The 23,746-nt window shown below is 46.3% G+C and overlaps 1 protein-coding gene across 3 annotated transcripts in view; it reads left to right on the top strand.

Annotated features, from left to right (window-relative positions):
- The window catches only part of SPECC1 (sperm antigen with calponin homology and coiled-coil domains 1), a 1,474,528-nt gene that overhangs the window by 499,963 nt on the left and 950,819 nt on the right, over positions 1–23,746 (top strand). The window lies entirely within an intron of this gene.

The following is a 23,746-nucleotide window of genomic DNA, read 5'->3' as shown; positions in this document are numbered from 1 at the left end:
TAGCATTTTCCTTCATGCTGTTTCTTTCCAAAATCCACACTGTACAGCAATTACACTTTAAATCACTGCCATGGCAGTGGTGCACCCAGAATTCTGTAATGTTTAGTACATTAAGGGATCCATAGACACGCTCTACAGTAGAAGGCTATCAGGGTAGCTCAGCTGGTTGAGAGACCGTTGCCGAGATGTTATTTATTCAAAACTGTTTGTTAATCGTATGACTTGTTTCAATTCCTTGTTAAAAAAAAAAAAAAAGTGCTGTAAAATGTGAGGTACCAGGGAATGGGTTGGGCTGGTCGCTTGCTTACATTCAGGGCGGAGTTGGGGGTATTTCTGCCCCTGTAGTGAAAATTAGAGTTGTCACCCGTGATCTCGGTGTTTAATTTCCTAATAACTGCTGTCTCCACAACAGAAGCTTTTAGGTGTGATTAAGCAGTTTGACAAGCATATAACCTCTTTATGTGAAAAGCCCTCTCGGGACAAGGCTGCAGTGCTGTGAGACGCAGGACCGCAGGAGACACTGCTTGTCGATATGTAGCATTTTGCTCGATGTTACACAAATTGGATCCTTTAAGAACCGAGGATCAGACCCTCTACGGCAAAGGCCTCGCAGGAAATCGCTGCATTGTTGTGCGACGCAGGTGTTTGGCAAAGAAGGGGTTGAAACGCAGAATGTGAGCATGCAGCGTAGCCATCGGCCAGCAACGACCGCAAGCTAAGGCAGGTGTAGGCGGGGACGTATACATTACTGCGTTTTACTAAACTGCCCTACCTTGCTATAACTTCCATTTCAATGCGAATCTCGCCCTGCACTGTCTCTGCGCATCCGTTAGGCTGCCACTCTCCTCGTTAGCCGTACTTTGTTTTATGTGTCTCTGCAACTGTTTCTCTGCATTTCTCTTGCCTCTTTCGCATTTTTTTCCTGCTAGGTGAATGCATTTGGCGTCCATCATTGTGTCTCTGCATTCTCCTGCATTTTTCTGTATTTTTTTCCTGCTAGGTGAATGTATTGGCCTCTATCACTGTTCTCTGCATTTGTTCTGCATTCTTTGAATTTCGCTTCTAGGGGAGTGTTCCTGTGTGCTTGCACATGGTTTGCTGTGTCCACCAGGCCTTCCTCCTCTTCTCTAGGTTGCTGCTTACTCTGTGATCACCACTGTTGCCTTCCAGGCCTTTTCCCCTTCGGTTGAGCTGAGCCTGGTTGGCTCCCACCCAGTTTCCACTCACTGCCTGTTGCTGCTCTTGTTACTTGTCTCCATCAGCATTTTGTTGTTGCCCATTGTTCCCTAACCCTTTCTTTCCCAGTCCCCTCCTTGTGCACCCTGTGTGGCGTAACTCTGTGCAGTGTTTCCTTCTCCTCCTTTCGCCTGCCCATTCTCTTTCCTCTATTACACCCACTATGGTTCTCTTGAATTCCCCCATCTTCTCCGACTGCTTTTTTATCTCCTGTTCTACTCTAGACTGGAAGGAAGAAGCACAAGAAGGTCACCCGGGTCTCTACCCAGGCCATCCCATCGCGGACACCTATGTCCGTGCTTCCTCCAGACCGACTCTCACCCACATCCTGTCTGTCGTTCCTTCTCCCGACCTATGTACCCTTCATATGGTAGCACGTCTCTTTCCTTCCTCCACTTCTCCCATTAATGGTCACACCCAGTCGGAGGTCCTCTTGGCCTCCTTCCAGTCCTACAGAGTCATCATTAATGTCTACCTAAACGGCACCGTCATGGTCCACGGACCTCAGCCCAATCTCCTACGATTTAATTGGCACCTCCCTTGCCTCATCAACTTCCGTCCTTCTCCTGCTATTCCTTTTTTAAACATTTTTTATTTTTAATCTCTGTCAGGATAGTTTTTTGCAACTTACAATCCTGGTCCATGATCTTAGAACATGCTGGTACACATCTGTGATTATTAGCCAACTTGTCCACCCACCACCCCCCAGCTTGCCACACACAATTGCTTAACACTGTAAATGTAACCAATAACATTCTCTTTCACTGTTGCAGGTCTGACCACCCCATATTCTGCGAAGCTACTCCAGTGTATCCATCTCATGCTGTGCCTGCGTGTCTTGCGTGAACTTAAACAAGTCTTGGAGCAAAGCTCGCCACAAGTCAATGTCCCTGCTTCCTTCACTTTGGCCATGGCGCACAACCTATTGCCACACAGAAGTCTCTGCCAGTGGCCATTTCTGTATGTCTCTCCACCATTGTCTGGCATCAAGTCCTTAACGTGCCTTCCACCCGATCCCTATCCTATGTTTAGCCAACACATACCCCAGATCTTTTAATTTGCTCACATACCTCATTCTTTTAGGTCTCAGGAAGATCCCGAACAAGCAAGATCTAGGGGATTGTATATTTAGATCTATGCCAGCTTTGGACATTAGCAGTGCAATGTCCCTCCAGTATTGTGCAATGATCGGACAAGCCCAAAAGATACAGTTCAGGATCTGGCGTGGCTGACCTCCTTCCTACTGGACCGACCTTCCCAAGTTCAGCTTGGGTCAATCCCCTCCACCTCTCTCCACATGTGATGTCCCCTAGGGCTCTATCCTCTCACCCTGCCTCTTCAATGTCTATCTGGCCCCTTTGGCCCTCCTGATATCTACCTTTTCCTCTAACTTTCAGTGTCATGCGGATGACACGCAGCTCTTTCAGGCTACCCTCGGCTTCCTCCGCTCTCCTACTTTAGTGTCTATCCGCTATTCAGGCATGGTGCGCCTCTAACGATCTCTGCTTTTATGCCAGTAAGACTGAGATCCTTCTCATTGGGATCCCTGCTCGCGCTTTTCCTCTCACTCTGGCCACCCTCCTTGGGCCCTGGTTTACCTTGCACTAGTGGGCTGGGGTTGACCTCTGCTGCCCAGCCTTCCCTGCACTCAACTCGGGGCCCTGCTTCCCTAAGTGCACTTCTCCCTTTACCCCCCCCCCCCCGCACCATTGCAAAACTGTTCCAGCCATATGCAAATCAGTCAGGTACTGCCATCAATGGGAGGAGCTCAGCCCAGTGCTAGGCCAGGTCCCCTCTGCACAGAAACGCAAGCAACCCGGACATGTTTCGGCACTGTTGGGCCTCATCGGTGAGGTGCAGCTTGGTTCCCATGTCTGGGGATGCTTGTGGTCTTGTGCAGATGTGATCTGGCCTAGCAGTTCAGGCTGCACTGCCCCTTTGGGGGTGGAACCAACCCTGATTTGCATATGGCCTTTACCTTTCTGTAATGGCTTGGCAGGTGAAGAACAATGGCCTGGAGGGTTGCCCAGAGCAATGCCAGAGGTGTAATATTAATTCTAAACCTTCCAGCAATCACCTGTTTGTTTAGCTCTTTATTCAGTTGAACATGGCATGATTGCTGTGCCTTTTGAAAGAGACTCATGTGGTTAAGTGTTAGCCCTTGGAGCCGTGCGATCTGGGTTTGAGTTCCAGCCTGTGTATTTCTCTGGTGCAGCACATTTTGGTTTTAAAAAAAAAATGTGATGCACCAGAGAAATATACAGAGCACACAATTCCCTTTCAAAGGACACTGCTGTTTGCCATGTTATACAACACAGCAAACAGCCCTGGGATTGCTGGTTTACAGCTAAGGAACTAGACCACACTAGTCCTTTTTAAAGGAACTCTTGATATGATATAGGTTATTTATAACGCGCTTAATACCCAGAGGTTTCTAAGCACGGACCCGTGGATCGAACCTGTGTTGCTCTGTGTTGTCTTGCTTCCAAGGCGAGCACGTTGCAGCTGAGCTATCCTCCCGAGACTTGTGGTTTAGCTCCTTCACTGGGCTGTTTGCCATGTTGTATAACACGGCAAAGGACCCTGTGATTGTCGTTTCGCAGCTAAAGAATTAGACCACACAAGTCCCTTTCAAAGGAAATCAGCAAGGGACTTACGTGGTCTAGTGGTTAAGGGTTAGCCATTGTAGTCACGTGACCTGGGTTCGAGTCCCCTGTTGTATGAAATTTGATGCATCCGATAAACCACTTGACTCGAAGCCAGGTCGCGTGGCTGTCGGGGCTAACCCTTACCCACTAGACCACAAAAGTCCCTTTCAAGGGACGCCGCAATCGTGCCCTGTTTACCTAAATAAACAGGGCATGTTTGCCTAGTTGGTATCTACTTTCATTCTGCTTAACGGGGTATTTTGGCTGCATTAGTGTAACATTCATCGGACTTCCCAGACCTTTGAAAGTTCTAGCATCATGTGGGTGTTCTAATTCACTACCCTGGCGTCAGTAAACCAACACAAGCTCCCCGGAGGGGGCTTGAGTATTGCTGCCAGGGCATTGAATGAAATTAACACAATACAAAATGGATGCTTGCGCAGTTTTGAAAAGCAGGACTTTCTAGCACATTAAGTTGTTCACTTTACATGGATTTTTTTTTTTAATGAGTTGTATTCATTTTCTTAATGGCAACAGTGTAAAGCAATCCCATTTTGGAGAGAACCTCTTTACATGGTCCTTTGTTTAAGAATGCTTTGTGCATGAACATTTCAACTTGATCCTTGATCACATGGATCCAGTACAGTGTTTTTAAAGCAGGCTTTAGGGGGGTCCATTCTTTTTAAATTGAAAGATGGCATGTCTGCATCATGGTTCCGGTTACTCGGGATGTGGCCCTCCAAATGTGGCCCTGTTGCGTTGGTTTGTGGTGTGCTGGTAGCGGACTGTATGGCAACTTGCTGCATCTAGCCATGGGCGTGGAGCGCAAGTGTTATTATCATTAGGTTATTTATTGATCACAGACCTACCTTCCGGAAGCAACATAGTGAGGGAAGCAAAGAAAAAAGGATTGTGGCCTAACTGGAAGGGCGAGGGTGGCCACTGGCTGCAAGGGATCTATAAGCAACCTGGGGGTGGAGACAGTGGGGAGCAGATCAGAGTTTCGGGTAGGGTCGGGAGAGCAGGGTGTGTGGACTTGGGTGTTAAGGAGGAGCCAGTCCTTGAAGAGGAATGTTTTGAGCTCTTCCATGAACTGTAGAAGCGATGGGGCAAGTCTGAGGTTGACGGGAGGAGGTTTGAAAGGCTTGGCGCGTAGACAGAGAAGGTCTGTCTTCTGCTTCTTTCCTTCCTGCTCCGTCGTAATTCAAGTGTGCACATATCCTTCCTTCTGGTGGATCGCAGGCCTGCGGAGATGCTGAGTTTTTCAGTGAGGTATCTTGGGGACTTCAGGAAGTCTGCCTTATAGATGATGCAGGCTTGCAGTGGGAGCCAGTGCAGTTCAATGAGGGTCGGGTGCTGTGGTCGAATTTGCTTAGTCTTTTAATGATTCTTGCTGCAACATGCAGGACTCATCTTGGGGGAGCCAGGCTAGTCCCCGTAAGGCCTTCCAAGAGGTCATGGCCACCGTCCAGGTGGTAGAGGACCAAGGCTTGGACAGCAGTTCTGAAGTTGTTTTCTGGAATGACAGGCTTTATTTTCCTCATGAGAAGAAGTTGGTACCAGGCTCTTTATGTCTTCCTTGCTATGTGCTGTTTGAGCGTGAGGTGTCTGTCGATGGTGAGCCCAAGTGTATGTTCTACTGGTGTCATTTGAAACACGCACAATCTGTTGGGGTGTCTGTGTGCATGGATCTCCTTGCAACAATGCACCTCTAACTGAATGAAGGAGCTTTGCTTTTGCCCTCTGGGCCTGAGCTTCATTGAGGAGACCTTTCCTGATTGGCTGCAACACATCATCAGTTTGCGTCAGTTGCCTTGCTGCGGTTGTTGGTCTGGTGAGCGGCTATGGGTACAGTGTGTGTCTACATTAAAGTGTGGAAATTAGAGCAAAAGTTTAGTTGGTTTCATGTTAATAGATTCCAAGCCCTTGCCTTTTGCCCAGTTATGCAGAGCTCTCGAGTTTCCCTACTCCATGCGCTGGTTATCCAATCCGTTTATTTATTTTTTATTTTGGGACTTGAATGTTGCAGGGGAAGCCAGGACTATCCTGATGTAGAGCTAGGCATAAGCTGGCAAGCCAGTTAGTAGCCAATCTCTCCATTTTGCCACAGTCACTCACCCTTGCCCGCGCATTAGCCGTCTCTCCTGTATCCCACTGGTCCGGTGTTCTTGGTGCCCCCAGGGGTTGCACTGGGGGATTGATGGAGGATAATTATAACTGTTCTTTTATAATGCGCTTAATACCCAAGACTGGTTTCTAAGCACAAGAGCGGGATTCAAACCTGTGTTGCTATGCGCTGTCTTGCTTCCAAGACTAATGCGTTGCCCCTCGGCTGTCCTCCCGACCACAGGATAGGATAGGTACAGGTCAGTGGGATGGCGGGGTACGGTAAGGTTTCCCAATTCCTCAATAGTAGCAGAAAAGAGCAATGCCAACACCCTATTTACTCTATATGCGGACTCAATACAGACGTGGACCCTCACCCCCATAGGCACGGGCGTCATTTCCTAGTGTGTGTTTTTTTGTTTTTTTTAAATAAAAGTAGTCTTCACCTTTTTTTCACCAGGATGAAGGAGAGCAAATTACTCTTCCAGAGTACACTCCCTGGTTACTTTTTCTCCTTTTAAAACTACCTGCACCACAACATGGGTGAGCGCTAAAGTCTGAACCCTCACCATAATTGCTGCTGTAATAATATATATATTTATATATATATATATATATATATCACACACAAAACCTAGAATGACTTTTGGTGGAGAATTGAGGCCTGGCAGTCCTGCCCTGCCCTGGTGGGCTGGGTGACAGTAACAGGAAGTAGGCCAATCTGCTGTGGATGCCACGAGCAGCCGAGAAGAGTAGAAGAGGCATGCTGGTGTGCCTACCCCCGGGCTGTGTATGCCAGGTGCGGCTCAGCCGCAGAGGTGGAGGGAGGGGGCATCACCTTTGTTGGTTTTGAGTTGTGTATGCCTGGGTGGCCTGGATGGAGCTAAGCAGCACAGCAGGGCGTGCCGAGGAGCCAGAGGAAGCTGGACTCTGGCACAGACCAACCAGATCATCTGACGCACAAGTGAGGGCCACTTTGGGGCCGTCGGACAAGTTTAGCAGAGCACCAGCCAGGGTTGTCCTCCAAGCAGGAGGGTCAGGGTTTCAACTGCTACCTTTATCCCATTCACTAAGTTTTTGTTCAGAACGGGACACAAGCGGCGCGCAAGCCCTGGGGCCCAGCCATCATGTATAGCACGGGGGTGGAGGGAGGGGGGTGCGTCAAGCTGCTAACCTAAAAAGGCCCTTTTGTTACTCAACATAGCAATACCTTTGAGAGAACTCCTGCTTACACCTGTCGCTTATTGTAATCCCCCATTTGATGGGGTGAGGGGCGGATTCCATGAAACCCCACATTTTAAAATGGGAAAAAAGTAAAACTACAAGTTTCGTGATGCAAATAATGGAATCGCAGCTGAATGATGTACTCGTGAGAGGGGTTTGGGGGGAATTGAGGGCTCTTTATAGCTGCCAGTGTGTGTGTAGGGGGGGCCGGAGGGGTGTCAGAAGGTGGGATTTGACCTATTACAGGCATATGTTAAGTGTAGTTGCCTTGTTTTGTTGCATCAAGTGCAATCCATGTAGCTACACCTGCTGGTGTGCCAATTTGCTGCTGTTACCTCCTCAATAGTGTGGCGTAACAGACTATGGGACTCATTACGAGGAGGGCGGTAAGGGGTTAATGGTGCCGGTAAAGGTGCCGGTGCCGTTAACCCCATACCGCCCTATTACGAGGTCCCATAGCGGGACCCGCTCTGAACATCTGGTTTTACCAGACCTCATTTGCAGGTCCCGCGAGGGGGAAAGCATGCTAACAACGGGCCCGTCGTTAGCATCATCCACATTCCCATTGAGCCCTATGGGGCTCGAATGGGAATGGGGATTAGTTTTTACCAAGTCCAAGGAATGGGCAATTACCGTGTCCACCAAGGTCGCCGTGACCCAGTAATTGGCCATTCCATGGACCCGGTACTCCACCAGGGTCCTAATGAGGCCCTATGTCTTCGATTCTTCAAATCCAAGCTGGCTTTGTTTTGAGCTCAAGCCACTCAGCCTAGTCCATAGAGAGGTTGTGATGTATGCAGAATGCCAGATGGCCGCCTTCCAATGTCATAAGGTGACAAGGCTTGAAACATCACTGGCAGTCATGAAGCAGCTTTGTACAATCCCAAAGATGGCTTGTGATTTCCTGTCTAGTATTTCATTTAGGTGGGGGAGGTTTGAAATTGACCTGAAACTGACTTGAAGCATTATTCATACTCTGGGTGATTACTGCTTCTATTTTGCGTCTTGGAAAGTTCCCATTGATGAGGGATGCCCTTTTGGCTCATTGGTTCCGATAGGAGTCCTCGTTGAGAGAAGGGTGTTCGGGCACAAGGCTGATTGTGACGCTTTTGGCCTATTGGAGGTTTTTCTTTTGCCGGCTAGTTTTTCCAGCTCTTCTGTCTCCTTCACTTTGAGGGGGTGGCCACATGATGGGTGAAGCTCTAGGGACCACAGGGTGAGATGTTTGATATATTATGATATTTATAACGCACCAGTACACAAGTGTTTCTAGGTGTGACAAGGCAAGGGAGGCAAGACAAAACAAACTTGTCATTCAGATCGTGCAAGTGCGTGACGCAAAGTGCTGGGGGGGAGGGAGAGGGGGAGTGCCGGGGGTCCCGGTTGGGAAGTGCAATCAGGGCAGCAATGTTCTGAGCGAGTGCAGCGCAGCTCTGGGTAAGTGCAAGGAGGCACGGGACTGTAGGGCTCCAGATACACCCAGAGAGGAAAGAGGAAAGAGGAAAGAGGGAGATCTGCTATTATTATTTGCCAGGACGTGCACAGTATAAGACCACTTTACATCCTTTTGTGCCATTATTGATATAAACAAAAGGAAATCTCCCTTACAGGACTGTTTGTGGGTCTTTGTATGCTTTTCAGTTCTTAGAGACCTGTTGGTTCATAGAAAATTGTGAACATGTCCTTTATTTGGTTGGTTGATTTGCTAACGTGTCTCATGCTTTCCCCCTCCACCACGGATTGCCCTGTGTATCCTTTCCTATACGTTTTGTATCATTTTGTCAGTCTCAAGAATGGATATTTATCAATGGCGTTCCAGATTTGGACCTGCCCTTTTCAGTTGCCACTTTGATTCCTGATGATTCAGTCTTTCATTATAACTTGATCGATCATGTTAAGCGCTCTTCAGAGGTACCCAGGATCCATGTTTTCTGGTGGAGATCATTGTACTTATATTGAAGTGTTGTTGAACTAGCTGTTGTTTAGGTTATCGGCCTGTCTCATTGCCCCCATCGTTGTCATGTAAGGGGTGAGGGGGAGAAAGTGGTACAGTGACCTGTGTAGTAGCCCCTTTGTGATCAGAGAATACCAGTGTTTGTGAATTTTGCCAGTATTGTGTGCCACATTTGGTCTAGTGTGTGGGCTGCCAGGTGCGTCGGGTCCTTCCTGAGTTGTTGGAAACCCAGTTCTGCCTTGTTGAGAAGGAAGGCAGATGATCTCTTTGTTTACACGTTTACACTCTGAAGTCTCGGAGCAGTGGATTGTCTGAGATTTTGCTTGTTAATACACTGTTTGGTGAAGAATCTCCTCGGAGAAAGATTTGGTGTAATTGTGTACTGTGGCATTGCTATGAAGGACACGTTCGGGGTGATTTAGCAGCAGGTGTCCACACACAGAAAAAGTGAGTAGGAAGGTACGGACCATTGTCTCTGTGTATGACAAATACTTATGCCGCTCCACCACGTCTACCCTGCTTTACCATTTTTTTAATGTTATGCCGGTGGGGCTGTGAAGAAACAACTTCTGGGGCACCAGTGCTCCAGGGATGAATATCGGTTTCTAAACCATCAATCAGCCACACACCTCTAGCACACCAGAAGGGATCCAAACAGATTTGAAACACAAGTAAATTATAAAATCTCCTTGTCCAATTTTTGATAATGTCGACGGAACGGCAGGCTTGTCTCTGCAAGGTTCGGGTCGTTGGTTAGTTGCAACACAGCTAAAATACAATTACCCAGTGGTAAACGGGACTGTCCTGTCAAGGTTATATACAAATATCTACGTTGTTATTACAACAGACCGTTGTAGCACACTACAAAATACAATGCACCCTTTAAAGGAACACTGAAGACAGACAGTTTCATGAAGGGAAGTGCTGCACTCTGGATACTGACAGAAGGGTAGTCAGTAAAGCAATCTGTCTTGACTGTTGAGGTTTATTTGGTTTCAGCACCAAGGAAGCAAGGGGTTGTAAATGGGTCGTAAATGTCACAAGGGGCCTTCGGAGAAGGACCAAGGGGACAGAAGCTGTAAGGTAGACTGTACCTTCAGCTAGGGTTCAATTCTGAGTTCTTCTTTCTTGTTTCGGGTGAAACCTTCAGATCTGCTAAGTGAGGGGCTCAGCCCACTTTTAAAGCCAAATTGGCCCCCGTGATTGGAACCAATCCGGGGTGCCCACCAACAATCTTCTGTTATGTGTGAGGTCAGGACCAGGGTGCTTTGCAACAAGAAATGTAAGAGATGACAACATTTACTCCTAAGTCCAACCCATCTTGCTGTTTGTTGTAGATCAAAGTGTCTCTCTGGTTAACTGAGCCCTCTGTGGCTCGTGATCAAAGTGCAGGTCTCCCTTGAAGTTTGTGGTGAGAACAGGCCTCCGTCTCCCTCAAATCACATACTTCACCCCTCTGAAAGGGAGTTTGCCTACTGTAAACAGTTGTCCCAGACATGACATTCACTGCCCTTCGTACAGAGAGGCGGGAGCTAGCTTCAAGGTGACACATTGCATATCAAAGAGGTGTTAGTTTTCGCACCCATTGTTAAGTTCTGTGACCAGTCTTTTTGATAATTCTTTCAGAGTCCAGATAGGAGTATTAGTGATTCCCATCTTTTTTTGAAGAGGAGTCAAAAATAGGAAGGCCCGACGAGTTTCAAGAAAAGAATTTGTCTGTTCGTCTGGGTTTGTTCCTGGTAAGGAAGCCACAAACATCCTACCGGTTTCAGTGGCACAGACAAGGTAAAGGCCACATTCATCAGGGCTGGGCGGACACTTAAAAGTTGCTGTGTCGACAGATGGATAATTGGTCGCATAATGCCAGGAGATCCCACTAATACTCCTATCTGGACTCTGAAAAAATTATGAAAAAGACCAGAGCAGAAGAAACAATATGGGAGATCTGAATCGCCAGGAAATTTTGAAAAATGAATACAAGTATCCACTAGAAATACACATATATGTAGTCTCTTTTTATACTCTGCGGATAGAAAAACCTAATTAAAAAAATCATTTTTCATCTATGAAGCAGTTTTTAAGCAATCCCAAGTACCTCACAAGAGGGCGAACCCAAATTCAAAATTAAATATTTGACTACAATATCCCCCACAGAACTGATCAACCTGAGTCTTCTATTGTGCGAATACATAAGGGTACACTCAGGCATGAGACCCCCCCCCCCTTTGGTCCCTTTGTGTCAAGTGTATGAATAGCAAGACAGTCATTGTAGTGCCTGTTTTGAGGTTCCATTATAAGTGAGCGAGAAAGGCATGATTGGTCTTTTTCATTCCACTTTTAAACCCTTTCTGCTAGTTTAGGTCAGTGCTTTCTGGGGGTCTCATTGTATTATATCTGATGGTTCTGCTACTTCCGGTTTATTTCCCAGGAACAATTTCCAGCCCTGGCATTGAAACTCTGCTGTTAAAGGACATGCACATGCACGGATCAGAGGTTAATTTAAAGGGGCATGTCCATCCTTGGAAATGCATGAACAAGGTGGAGATTCTAGGACATCCGCATGATTATCTAGATGCCTTGGAAAGCAAATGTTCAAGCTGAAGGTTTTGTCGAAGACGTTGCACAGGCCTGCAAAGCTGCAGAAGGAGCGTGCTCCGTTTTCAGATTCTGTGGAAGATGCATCTACATTCGGGAAAGCCGGATGACCGCACAAACCACAACAGTCTCAATCATTAAGACTCCTCTGCAGATACTAACGTACAGCTTCCACAGTGATAAGAGAAGGGAAAAAAGGAGGAACTTCTAAAATGTTAAAATCAAATCTGTCTTGAACAAACTTTGGGGCACCACTGAATCACATTCCTAGTCCGCAAAGACTTTGCAACAGGCATGCTAAATAAGACAATAGTGTATATAAAGTTGCATTGAACTAACTGAATGAACCAAGTGAATGGATTATAATTAACTGTTTGATACCCTCCTGATGAACCAATGAATTGGTGAAACACGTGTCGAGGGTAACATGAAAGTTTTGAAATGATTAAATATTTCATGACAAATGAATTGAGTTTCATGAATATCATTGACATTTTGGGTATAAAACTGAAGGTGCGCTATATTAAGTGACTAATAATGATAAACTTTCCTCGAAGATGCATGCTGCATTTTCATATTCTGTGGGAGGAGCTTGCTCCTTTTACAGATTCTGTGGGCGGAGCATGCTTTGGGATTGAGATTCTATAGAGTGACTGTGCTCCATGGGTTGAGATTCTGTGGAAGGAGCTTGTTCTGGGTGCTTTTTCTGTTAGGAACGTGCTCTGGGTGCTTTGAGACGGGCAAGGTATCAAGAGAGATGACACAGACAACAGAAGTGTAATTCTAAACAAAATGTTATTAATGATCAGGATGGTGTATAACGCCCAACTGCCCTATACTATAGTGGGATTTAAGAAACTTAAGTATTTATCTGTCCAAAGTCAAAGTTTGTCCGTGTCAAAACCTATGCTTGTCCTTACAACTATAACAAAACATAATGTGGGAATCTTCTCAACGAAATATAAGCGTAAGTGTTCAAAAGTGAAGCTTAAGCTACTTTCAGCTTGAGTTCTTCTTGGGCTCCATGTTTCAAGTTCAACACAGTTCCAATAGAGGTCCAATTCAAATAGGGTTTGGTCAAGTTCTGAAATTACCTTCTCCAAATTCAGTTGTACCACCATTTACACTAAATGAAGGTCTGGGACTTCTCCTTCCCAAAGTTTAATCATAATACAGTTCACACAAAACTAAGGTCCTGGGCTTTTCCTTCCCAAGTTCAAAGGTAACACAATACACACAATGGGGATCCTGTGTTTCCTTTCTCCAAGGAAGCAATCTCTGGTTGTTTGCCTCTGAGTTTTCCTTCCCCAAGACTTTCCCATAACATTCACGTTGGTTTCACTTGCTCAAAGTTCAAAAAGAAAACATTGGGTCAGTTTGACCCTCCTTCAGGTTTGTAACAAACTGTGAAACAATTGGTGAAGCAGTTTATTCACTGTTAAGGGTTTCCTGGTCACTCAACCAGTAACCCTACATATTGGGAGACTTCCTGGTCTATGCACAGTTGTCGGTCTGCACGGTCCACCCATCACAGGTCGCGCAATCACAAGTCTCCCCAAACCTACTCGGCCCCTTGTAGACTCTTCTGCCTCAGGCTTGCACTTCCCACATTTGTATTCCTTGTAATACCTTTTGATCTCAGTTCTTGGCTTGTATATACTTGTGACCCTTTCTCATGCTTTCAGTTCTAATTGGCAGCCTTTCTTGTCTTTGCACATATAATGCTGCCCCCAACTCTTTAATCCTTCACATGCCTTTCATTCTGTCCATACTGCTCTTTATTAGTTGTGCCCCGATGCCCGCTGCTGCTGGCACATTACAAATACATAAATAAAATTTTAAAAAAATAAAAATGCTGGTTGATAAATCTATTAAAGAGTTCATTCACCATTCAGCACATCGTAGTTCACTTCATTTGCATCTTTCTTTCAGTTCAGCATTCATTATAGATAGTATTTACTTGCATTCACTGAAATGGCAACTTTCTATTGGATTTTTTATTTGATCTATTTGTCGTATTATACAGTCAATATAGTCAACTTGTAATACTTCATCCCACATTAAAATATCATAAGAAATATTAAAACACCCTCTGAGAGATCATTTCAACATATTACAATATTTTAAAATTCAAAAGCCTTACAAAGAAAGATATTAACTATCGCCCTTGTATTGATCTCGTGACAAGATGCCCTATATGGACACACATTTCCTCAAGAATACAGTAAGGAAGATTATACACCCTTTGTGATTACCATTCATGTACATGGTCCACAGAGCCGCACCCGACAGTGTCCCTTCTATACCTGCTGAGCTTAAGGCTAGTTTAGTTTAGTTTATTATTTATAGGGCGCGCCATTCCCTGGGGCATCAGGGCGCACAGGACAAGAATATGCTCAACTTAGTTACAGGTACATAATAAGTAGGAACAGTACACGGGTATCATACAATATACAATATACAGTAGGCATATATATACACAGCCGGAACTAGGTCCCGAAACAACACAGTTTTACAGGTGTGGGTATACTATCGGGAGTATACAATAATATATACAGTAATATACAGGTATCAGGAACATTCCAGTGCAAGAGGAAGTTGATATAGATAGTCTGGTATAGGGGTGCCAGTGGAGCTTCAGTTAGTTTGCCAATGGAAACAGTCAGGACAGGGTAGTTAGGTGTCGTTTGCTCTCAGCCAATTGATCAAGTTCTGCCTGAATTTCACAAAGGGCTGGGGTTCTCTGATGCCAAGGGGTAGTGAGTTCCACAACTGCGCTGCCTTGACTGGGAAGCTCTGTCCTCCTATAGTCGCGAGTTTAAATCGCTGGACTTGTAGGCAGTTAGCATTCGCTGTTCTTGTGGGTCTGGTCGAGGTTCTAGGGTGTAGCCTATCCTTGAGGTATGGTGGTGCTTTGTTGTTGAGGCACTTGTGGGTGAGGGAGGCAATTTTGAGTTGAATTTTATCCTGCGTGGATAGCCATTTATGTTCTCTTCTTACCGAGGATATATGCTCCTTTCTGCTAATCTTGAGAGCTGCTCTCAGGGCATTGTTCTGGAGGACCTGGATTTTATGAATAGTCTGTTTATTAGCCCCAATGTATAGTCCATTGCAATAATCCAGTTTGGATAGTATGAGGGCTCTGGCAAGCGTGATGCAGCTATCTGTAGAAAGGAATTGTTTGCTCGCTATGATGAGTTTGCATGTGTATGCGGTAGCTGCGGCTAGGGGGTTAACTTGTTTAGCAAAGTTCAAGGTGGCATCTAGGTAAAAGCCTAGGGTCTCCACTTCCTTCGCTACTTTTATGTTGTTCCCATCGATAATGAAATTGGCATAATCTGGGCTGAGTTTGGTTATGTATGTCGGGGTGCCTATAATGAGTTCAGTTTTGTCATCGTTCAGGCATAGGCCGTGTGTGGCCATCCATGCCTGAACGATGCTGTAGATTTTATTCACTAAAGCCAGATCCCCGACGTAGTCTCCTGAAAGTGGGAGGAGGATCTGGGTATCGTCTGCGTAATTGGTGTAGGCAATACCCAGATGATCCATTTCGTCAAAGAGTGGCTTTGTGAATACATTGTAGAGGGTGGGTGACACACAGGATCCCTGAGGTACACCACATGTTATGGGGATCGGGTCTGCTGAGGCTGAAGGAGAGAAGACTCTCATAGTTCTGTTACTCAGGAAAGACTTGATCCATATTATGGCCTCTTTGGAGAAGTGGGCTGCAGAGTCTAGGTGGCTACATAAGACTGTATGGTCGACTAAATCAAAGGCCGCTGAGAGGTCTAGGAGTAGGGCTGCTTGGCCATTGTCTCTACATTGATCTATTTGGGCCTTGAGATCGATTAGGGTTGTCTCAGTCCCATGCTGTGGGCGCAATCCGGATTGTCGTGTTCCAAGTAAAAGTTGGATTCAAGGAAGTTATGTATTTGCATATATGCCACTTTGTCTAAGATTTTTAGAAGAAAGGGCACGGTCGTGATAGGCCTGAAGTTGGTAGGAATGGCCGGGTCAAGGGTTTGCTTCTTTAGGAGTGGCAGTACCCAGGACTCTTTTAGGTTATTCGGTACAGTGCCTGTGGTAAAGGATGAGTTTGGTTATGAATGGCGATAATTCTCTCGCAGCATCCTTGATTAATTGGGCAGGGCATTGATCGCCTTTACAGTTGGATGGTTTAAGTCCCAGGATAACTTTTTCTACCTCAATGGTCGATACCTTGGAGAAGCAGAAACGTGATTCTTGTTTGGGTTTTAGAGGTGGAACTATAGTCTGTGGGATATGAGGTGTAAGAGATGCTTTTTTGAGGGCAATTTTATTTTGTAGATTGGCTACTTTGTTGGTTAGGGCCGACTGTATGCTGGAGCACCCATTTTTATCCTTGGTGCAGTTTTCTTGGGGAGCAATAGGAGTTTCCAGTTCTTTAAGGATGCTGAACAATTCTCTGACACTAGATTTAGATTGTGATATTCTGGTGTTGTACGTTTCCTGTTTGGCTAGTAAGATGTCTTTCTTATATTGGGAAGATGCCTTGGCTAGGTTGAGTTTGTTTTCGGCTGAAGGAGAGAGTCTCCAGGTGGTTTCAAGATTTCCTTTGATTAGCCTGAGCTTTTTTAGGTGAGGAGTGAACCATGAGTTGAGATATTTCTTTGGTTTACTGTTACGTAGCTTGAGCGGAGCTATGTGGTCAAGGGCTGTGTTGATAGTTTCATTAAATTGTTCAACTAGCACATTTGGATCCGTGTTCGCTGGGAGCGAGTTCAGGTGTGGTAGTATGATGGGCAGCAATGTTTCCGCAGTCATCAGTTTTTTGTTCCTCGTGGGCATGGGAGGGGCAAGTGGGGACTGAGCCGTGGCCGAGTTCGTAGCTACTGTAAATAGTAGTAGATGGTGGTCAGTCCAGATCTGGGGTACAGTATCTGTGATGGTTACTCCAGTTATGTTCCGCTATCCAGTCAAGGATGCAGCCTTTGTCATGAATGGGAAGGTTAACTTTCTGGGAGAAACCCAGTTCTTCTAGGATCAGAGCTGTAGCTGTGGACTGGATATCCTTAGCGTCATTATAGCCTAGGTTGAAGTCCCCTAGCACTATTGTTTGGGAGGTGCTTTTTAGGTTGTTGGATATGGTTGTAGATAGATCCTCAGCGAAGGTTCCAGTAGGACCTGGAGGTCTATAGATAAGGATAAGGATGAGGTTTAGTGTTTGGGAATTAGTGGTGGCAATTTTGACCGCAAGGCATTCACAAGATTTCGTAATAGGGGTTGTGGTAATTCTCATGTCAAGACTGAGCTTGGCTATGATAGCTAGACCCCCACCTCGAGAGGTGTGTCTGTCTGCTCGTAAGATGGTATAATTGTCTGGAACTGCTAATGATAGGGCAGGGCCTGCTGCATCATGAAGCCACGATTCTGAGATGGCCAGAAAATCGAGGTTGTCTGCGAGAATGATGTCTGAAATCTCTGTTGCATGTGCTACGAGCGACCTAGCGTTTGAGTGCACCTTTGAGATGATGTTTGTGACTTTCAGGTTTGGGGTTCATGGTACTGAGACTAGCAGTGGTGATGGATTTGGAACAGTTTTGTGTGAGTTTTTTGGGATTGCTATCTTTCCTAGTATATTCTACAATTGGCTTCGACAGTAGGTGTTTTTCTTTTTGGGAGATTGAGTTGTTCAATTTTCTTAGCTGGTAGTTTGTGCAATTTAGGTAGGCGTGCGCGAAGTTTAAGGTTTCTGTCTGCGGTACTACAGGGCCTTTGTAAGATAGTATCTTCCTGATATTGGTTCACTATAGGTCCTATGATTTGTTGTGATACCGGCATGGTGTGGTAGGGGTGGTGGGTAGGGAGTGGCCTGGTGCTGTGGGACAATATGCTAACTTTAGTAGCTAGGCGATAATGCTACTAATATGATGGAGGAGGTGATGAGGCGAGGTAGCTTCGCTATCCTATGGTTGGCAGCAATAGTTTGTTTCACTAGATTTAGGGAGTACATGCTAACTGGTTAAAAGCGAGCAGCCTGGATGCGACAAACAAGCCAGGTGCGGTTTGGATAGCAGGTGCACTTAAGATTGCTTAGTGCCGTCAAGCTAGGTGCGCCTGACTGGCTAGGTACAAAATTGAGATATTTCAGTGTATTTTAGGAAGGCTAGGTATAGGCGGGCTAACTGAGGCTAACAGGCATTGAAAGGTTTTAAGGTGGCAGGATGTAGATAGACTAGGTAACTTTTCACAGTATACAGCAGTCTGAGTGCCACTAGATTCAAATATGCAGAGTATAGCGCAGCTAGATTCAAATATCAGGCACATCAGGGAATGCAGTGCAGAATACAGCGCAGCTAGATTTAAATATCAGGCACATCAGGGAATGCAGTGCAGAATACAGCACCGCTAGATTCGAATATCAGGCACATCAGGGAATGCAGTGCAGAATACAGCACCGCTAGATTCGAATATCAGGCGCATCAGGGAATGCAGTGCAGAATACAGCACCGCTAGATTCGAATATCAGGCGCATCAGGGAATGCAGTGCAGAATACAGCGCCGCTAGATTAGAATATCAGGCACATCAGGGAATGCAGTGGCTACTGACTGTAGTTCAGAGAAAGCATAACATGCGGTCAGTATATGTTTGACAGATTCTATTTGTGTTTCACCACACAGACAGCATTGTCTTCTACCCCTCTGTAACTTCTGCCATGCTTCCAGGATCTCTAGCGTCTTTGCCAAGTTCACTTTTTTGATTTAATGTAGTCCTAGACTGTTATTGTCAACAAACTGTTCAATATACCTTGGGGCATTCACTCTTTCCTGGATGTACTCAACAAAAACTGCAGAGTTGCATTTGGTAGCTAGGTCAATAAGTAGCTGTTCCATACGATGTCCTATCAATAACGTCTTCATAGCGTTCTTATAGCCGTTGTGTATTCAAGGCGTTCTCTGGAGCCAAAGCAAGTCGTCTGTGAGCCATAGATTTAATGCCAACAATGCAGCTCAAGGGCATGTATCTAGCCATAATCGATAGGGCTTTATGGAATTCCCACACATGGTGGTTTCAGATGCATTTACCAACTTCCAGTACATATTCAGACAAATAAGGTTGAATTTAACTTTGAATGGTACTATGTTAAATTCAAGATAATCCATTTCAATGGATATGCGCAGAGGTAATCTAATAAGTCTCTTTAGTATCCTTGATTCTACTTTCCTGGTTTCCAAAAGAATCTTCATTTCCCAGATTTCAACTCCATAAATAATAGGGGGTAATATTTTTGCCTGGTACAACCTTAGTCAGATGCCAACCGAATATCCCCCACCCTTTCGCTCCAGGGAGCTGATGCTACCGGCTCTGTATGAGAGGCTTTTAGGTTTACCTGTTAGAAGTGACTACTACCACTGAGTTTATCATCCAAATGTATACCTAGTCCCTCCTGCAGGTCTTTGGGCTTCTTTGCTGGCATCTCTGCTTCTCGGCCTGGTTTCAACACAGCAGTCTTTCCCCTCTGTCTGCTTTTGGGCTTCACCTTTTGTACTCTTTAACATTATTAACAAGCTGCAGGTGAAAAGGGTTACACTCAATTGCCTGACCTTGTATCAGCCTGTTGGTGTGACATGCCTGATCTTCATTACTAGATGCCTCCAGGCCACTCTTCTTCGTCCCAGTACTAGAGTGGTGTTTGCCAAAGAAAGTGTGCACTACTCTTAGCTGTTTCTTACTCTTCTCCGTATTTGGTGGGACACTACAGGGAAGAATGGGATAGGTTTGACAATATTCCATGAAGACTAATGAGGGGTAGGGTAGGTCAGTGTTTGTGAGGGGGGAATACCACTTGTCCACCCCCAGGGTCGGGATCCAAAAGCAATGGCCTTTCCCTGGCCACCTGAACAGACGATCCTTGGGGAATAGATGCAAGTACCTTCAGGTTTCTCATAGTGCATATTCTTTGGAAGGAGCATGCTCTGGGTGCAAATTATGTGGAAGGAGCGTGCTCTGGGTGCAGAGCCTGCGGAAGGCGCATGCTCTGTGGGCAGAGCCTGCGGAAGGTGCGTGCTCTGTGGGCAAAGCCTGCGGAAGGCGCGTGCTCTGTGGACAGAGCCTGCGGAAGGCGCGTGCTCTGTGGACAGAGCCTGCGGAAGGCGCGTGCTCTGTGGGCAGAGCCTGCGGAAGGCGCATGCTCTGTGGGCAGAGCCTGCGGAAGGCACATGCTCTGTGGACAGAGCCTGCAGAAGGCGCGTGCTATGGGAGCAGATTCTATGGAAGCAGTGTTCTCTGTGGGCAGAGCGTGCAGAAGGCGCGCGCTCTGTGGACAGAGCGTGCAGAAGGCGCGCGCTCTGTGGACAGAGCGTGCAGAAGGCGAGTTCTCTGTGGGCAGAGCCTGCGGAAGGCGCATGCTCTGTGGACAGAGCCTGCAGAAGGCGCGTGCTATGGGAGCAGATTCTATGGAAGCTGTGTGCTCTATGGGCAGAGCGTGCAGAAGGCGCGTGCTCTGTGGAGAGAGCCTGCGGAAGACGCATGCTCTGTGGACAGAGCATGCGGAAGGCGCGTGCTCTGTGGACAGAGCCTGCAGAAGGCGCATGCTCTGTGGACGGAGCCTGCAGAAGGTGCATGCTCTGTCGGCAGAGCCTGCGGAAGGAGATAGTTCTGGGATCAGATTCAGTGGCAGGATTGGGCTCTCAGTATACATTTTGTGTAAAGATCATGCTATACATGACACTGCTATTGAGAAGCATGACCCAGTGGATTATGCAGAGAACATGTTATTTAATTTTAAGCATTACGTGCTGAGATACCATTGGATGCTGTAGCGGGGGAGCAAGAGAATTTGTGTAGAGCCGAGCCAGACCCCAGCCAGGTGGTTTGACCGAGCTGTAAGAGACAAATACAAACCAAGCAGGCAAAAAATCCCTACAGGGCCTCCTGCTTCCCCACACCAAGAAACACAAGGTCCATCCCTCGAATCCTGTCTTCTCATCTCTACTCCCTACAACTCCAACCCTATGCCTGGTGTCCCGCCTCACCACCCCCTCCACAAAAGACCCATGTTGGCATCTTACATCCTCACTCCCTAATACAAGACAAATACATGGGATCTTTATTCTTTCGCAGGTAATCCATAGTGATATGAAAATGATTTTCCAAGGATCACCCACTTTAGTCAAGTAGTGAAGCAGGGATTTGAGCCCAGTCTGCACTGTTGACCTTATAACATTTTGGCTCTAGAAGATGATCGAAATACATGTTAACGTATGGCTTTAACTAGCTTAAATAATATAATGTGTTGACACAAAAAGTACACAACACATCATTGTGAGAAATATGTATATCTTTGTTCAGCAATAAGAGTGATTGTACGTTTTTTGTTTTCTCTATCCCATCTTGAAAGAAACCGTGCAGGAACTAGAATGCAGTGCAATGTGTAATGTCAGTGAGACCATCTACTCTGGGCTTTGTAACTGTACTTTTCAGGCCTTAGCCCAGGGGTCTGCAACCTGCAGTTCTGATGTAGGATTCCTTCACCATGGCGTCTGCTGGCCTGGGCTGGTTGATGTGGTCATTCAAAATATCTGGAGAGTCGAAGGTTGCAGGTCGCTGACGTAGGGATGTAATAGGCAATAAACGATAACACGGTCCTGCAATGTCAACTGTTCAGAATCACTGCTTGCGACCATGGATAATATGAAGTTTTGCAAAAAAAAACAAACCCAAAAGTTCAGTTTGTCTTAGAATTTGGCATATATTTTGTAGTTAACTGGAGAAGGGGGTTGAGCTTTTGGGCACACATGTCTCTCCAGTTCTTATCACCTGAAATGCTAACCTGGCAGGGTCGGATTGGCCTTTCGGCCCGTGGCCGGGGCGAAATCGTCCCTGGGGAGTGGGGGCCAGTTTCTGGCCATGCCTGGGCTGGTTTGGAAGAAAAAAAAAATAGAAAAAAAAATGTGTTTTTTTTCTTCCAAAAAGCCTTTCATCCTTCTTGGGTCGATAAATGAGTACCACCACAGGTTGGGTGATATTGTATGCATATTTCTTCTATAAAAAAGAGCTTAAGCGTAAGTGCTATACAATAACATTATCATTTGGCCTTGGATGTCTGCTTGGATTCACAGTAATTTAGTGTACTTAGGGACAATGCCATTTGATGCCACTTCCTGTTTTGTCAAGGGGTGAAAGGTTGTGTTTCACCGCTTCCCAGGATGTCACTATGGGGTCAAAGGACATCACTTCTGGTGATGTCATCAGAGGTCAAGGGTCGTGAGGCGAGGGGTGGGCCACTTCTTTGAGGCGAGCGGTGGGCCACTTTTTTTGTGGTGACCAGGCCTATTTCTTGTCCCAGTCCGACCCTGTAAACTGGCCGTTTGCAATGGCCCATTCCCAGCTTGCAGTCTGTCTGCCACGCGCATGCGGTGCGTCCAAACATGTTCCCGTTCGTCTGGTCACGTGACAACAGTGAGACGTGCTACATGCCTGCCGGCTCCCTGCTCTCCTCCACGCTGCGTGGAGTATGCAGGTGTGTGCGGGTGAAGAAGGGCGTGGGTATGTGCCTTAAATAAGGCGCCCGCAGATGCAAGTTTATTTTTCAAGGATTTCTTTTTCTCGGAGGAGCAGGCAGGGTCAGCACATGTTTTGGCTACTGCTACTTTGATCTGTGGGTCAAGCTGGAGTCGGCCACTTGGCGGGGCCGACCCGAGCACCAGTGGCGTCGCCAGGAATCAAATTTAGGAGTGGCACAGAGGGGGTTAGGGAGGGCAAAGACAAAAGTAGGGGGGCTGCTTATAATAAAAATGTGATGCCACAAGCACTCCTGCAGAGAGGATTTTGTGCACACCTACTACCCACACCCTGCTGCACTTCCCCTCCCATCAGAATGGAGGAACAAAACCATTCAGTGATAATGGCCCATCATTAGTAGTTTCGTGGCTACATTCTGATGGGAGGGGCTACAAGGTGCTCCATCACTGCTCACTTTGAGACGAAAGGAGTATTGCTGTGTGATATGCAGACATTTGCCTCAGTGACTGTCACAAATAACACCATGAACAGAGAACATGGTCACTGCTCATTTTAGGTTGGGGGGGGCACAGGATTTCAGCGGGGGGGGCCACTGGCCCCCCCCCCCCTCGTCCGTCCCTAGCGACGCTATTGCCGAGCACTGTCTGGCTCCTCCACCACCTACAAAGGTGAATCTCTTATTTTAGTCCAGCAATATGCAGTCTTTAGGACTCCACCCTCCACCACCACGGATATGCTGATATGGCATCGCTCTGTGGGAGTGGTCCGTATTCGTAGTTTGAGACGTTTAGTTATTTGTCTGCTTTTACGCTGCGCTTCCATGGCTAGGCATTGGCTTCAGAAAGCCTGCATAACCAGAGAGGGGTTGGTGCAGGTGTGTGGAGGGGCTGTAAGTAGGGTCCTAATACATTTTCTAAAATAGAAAAACACGTCAACAAAAAGTTTCGCACAGTGCTCTGTTTTCGTAACGTATATCCGTTTCCATGTAATAATGTCCCTGCAAAAATGTCTCCAGACAAAAAAAATCGCCTTTTTGCAGACATTATTACATTGAACTTGCGCGGGACACCCCGGCACCTCCGCATTTTCTTTTGTTTCAAGGGGAGCAGGGAACATCCCCGCAACCCGTCCCCATACATAATGTCACCATATATAATGTCACCAATGGATTTTCCCTGCGACATTATGCACGTGGACATTATGCACGTGGACATTATGCACGTGGACATTGTGTATGGGGACATTATGTATGGGGACATTATTACCTGATACTGTATATTCTTCTTATGAATACAAATTATTTATGTATACTACACTCAGCTGCCAGGGTACCCGAGGAAAACAACCAATGGTTAATAGTTGGAAACAGATGCAATTAAAAGATACACGCTTATCCCAAGGCATTATTTGCAGTGACATTATGAAAAGTTAAGTTCTGTTTAGTTTGTAAACTCGGAATTTCTTTAGCACATTTGCTTT

Source organism: Ambystoma mexicanum, chromosome 9, assembly GCF_040938575.1.
Source record: "Ambystoma mexicanum isolate Mex_15411 chromosome 9, UKY_AmexF1_1, whole genome shotgun sequence".
Taxonomy (NCBI): Eukaryota; Metazoa; Chordata; class Amphibia; order Caudata; family Ambystomatidae; genus Ambystoma; species Ambystoma mexicanum.
Note: the sequence above shows the minus strand (reverse complement) of the source record. Positions and strands in the feature narration are given on the sequence as shown.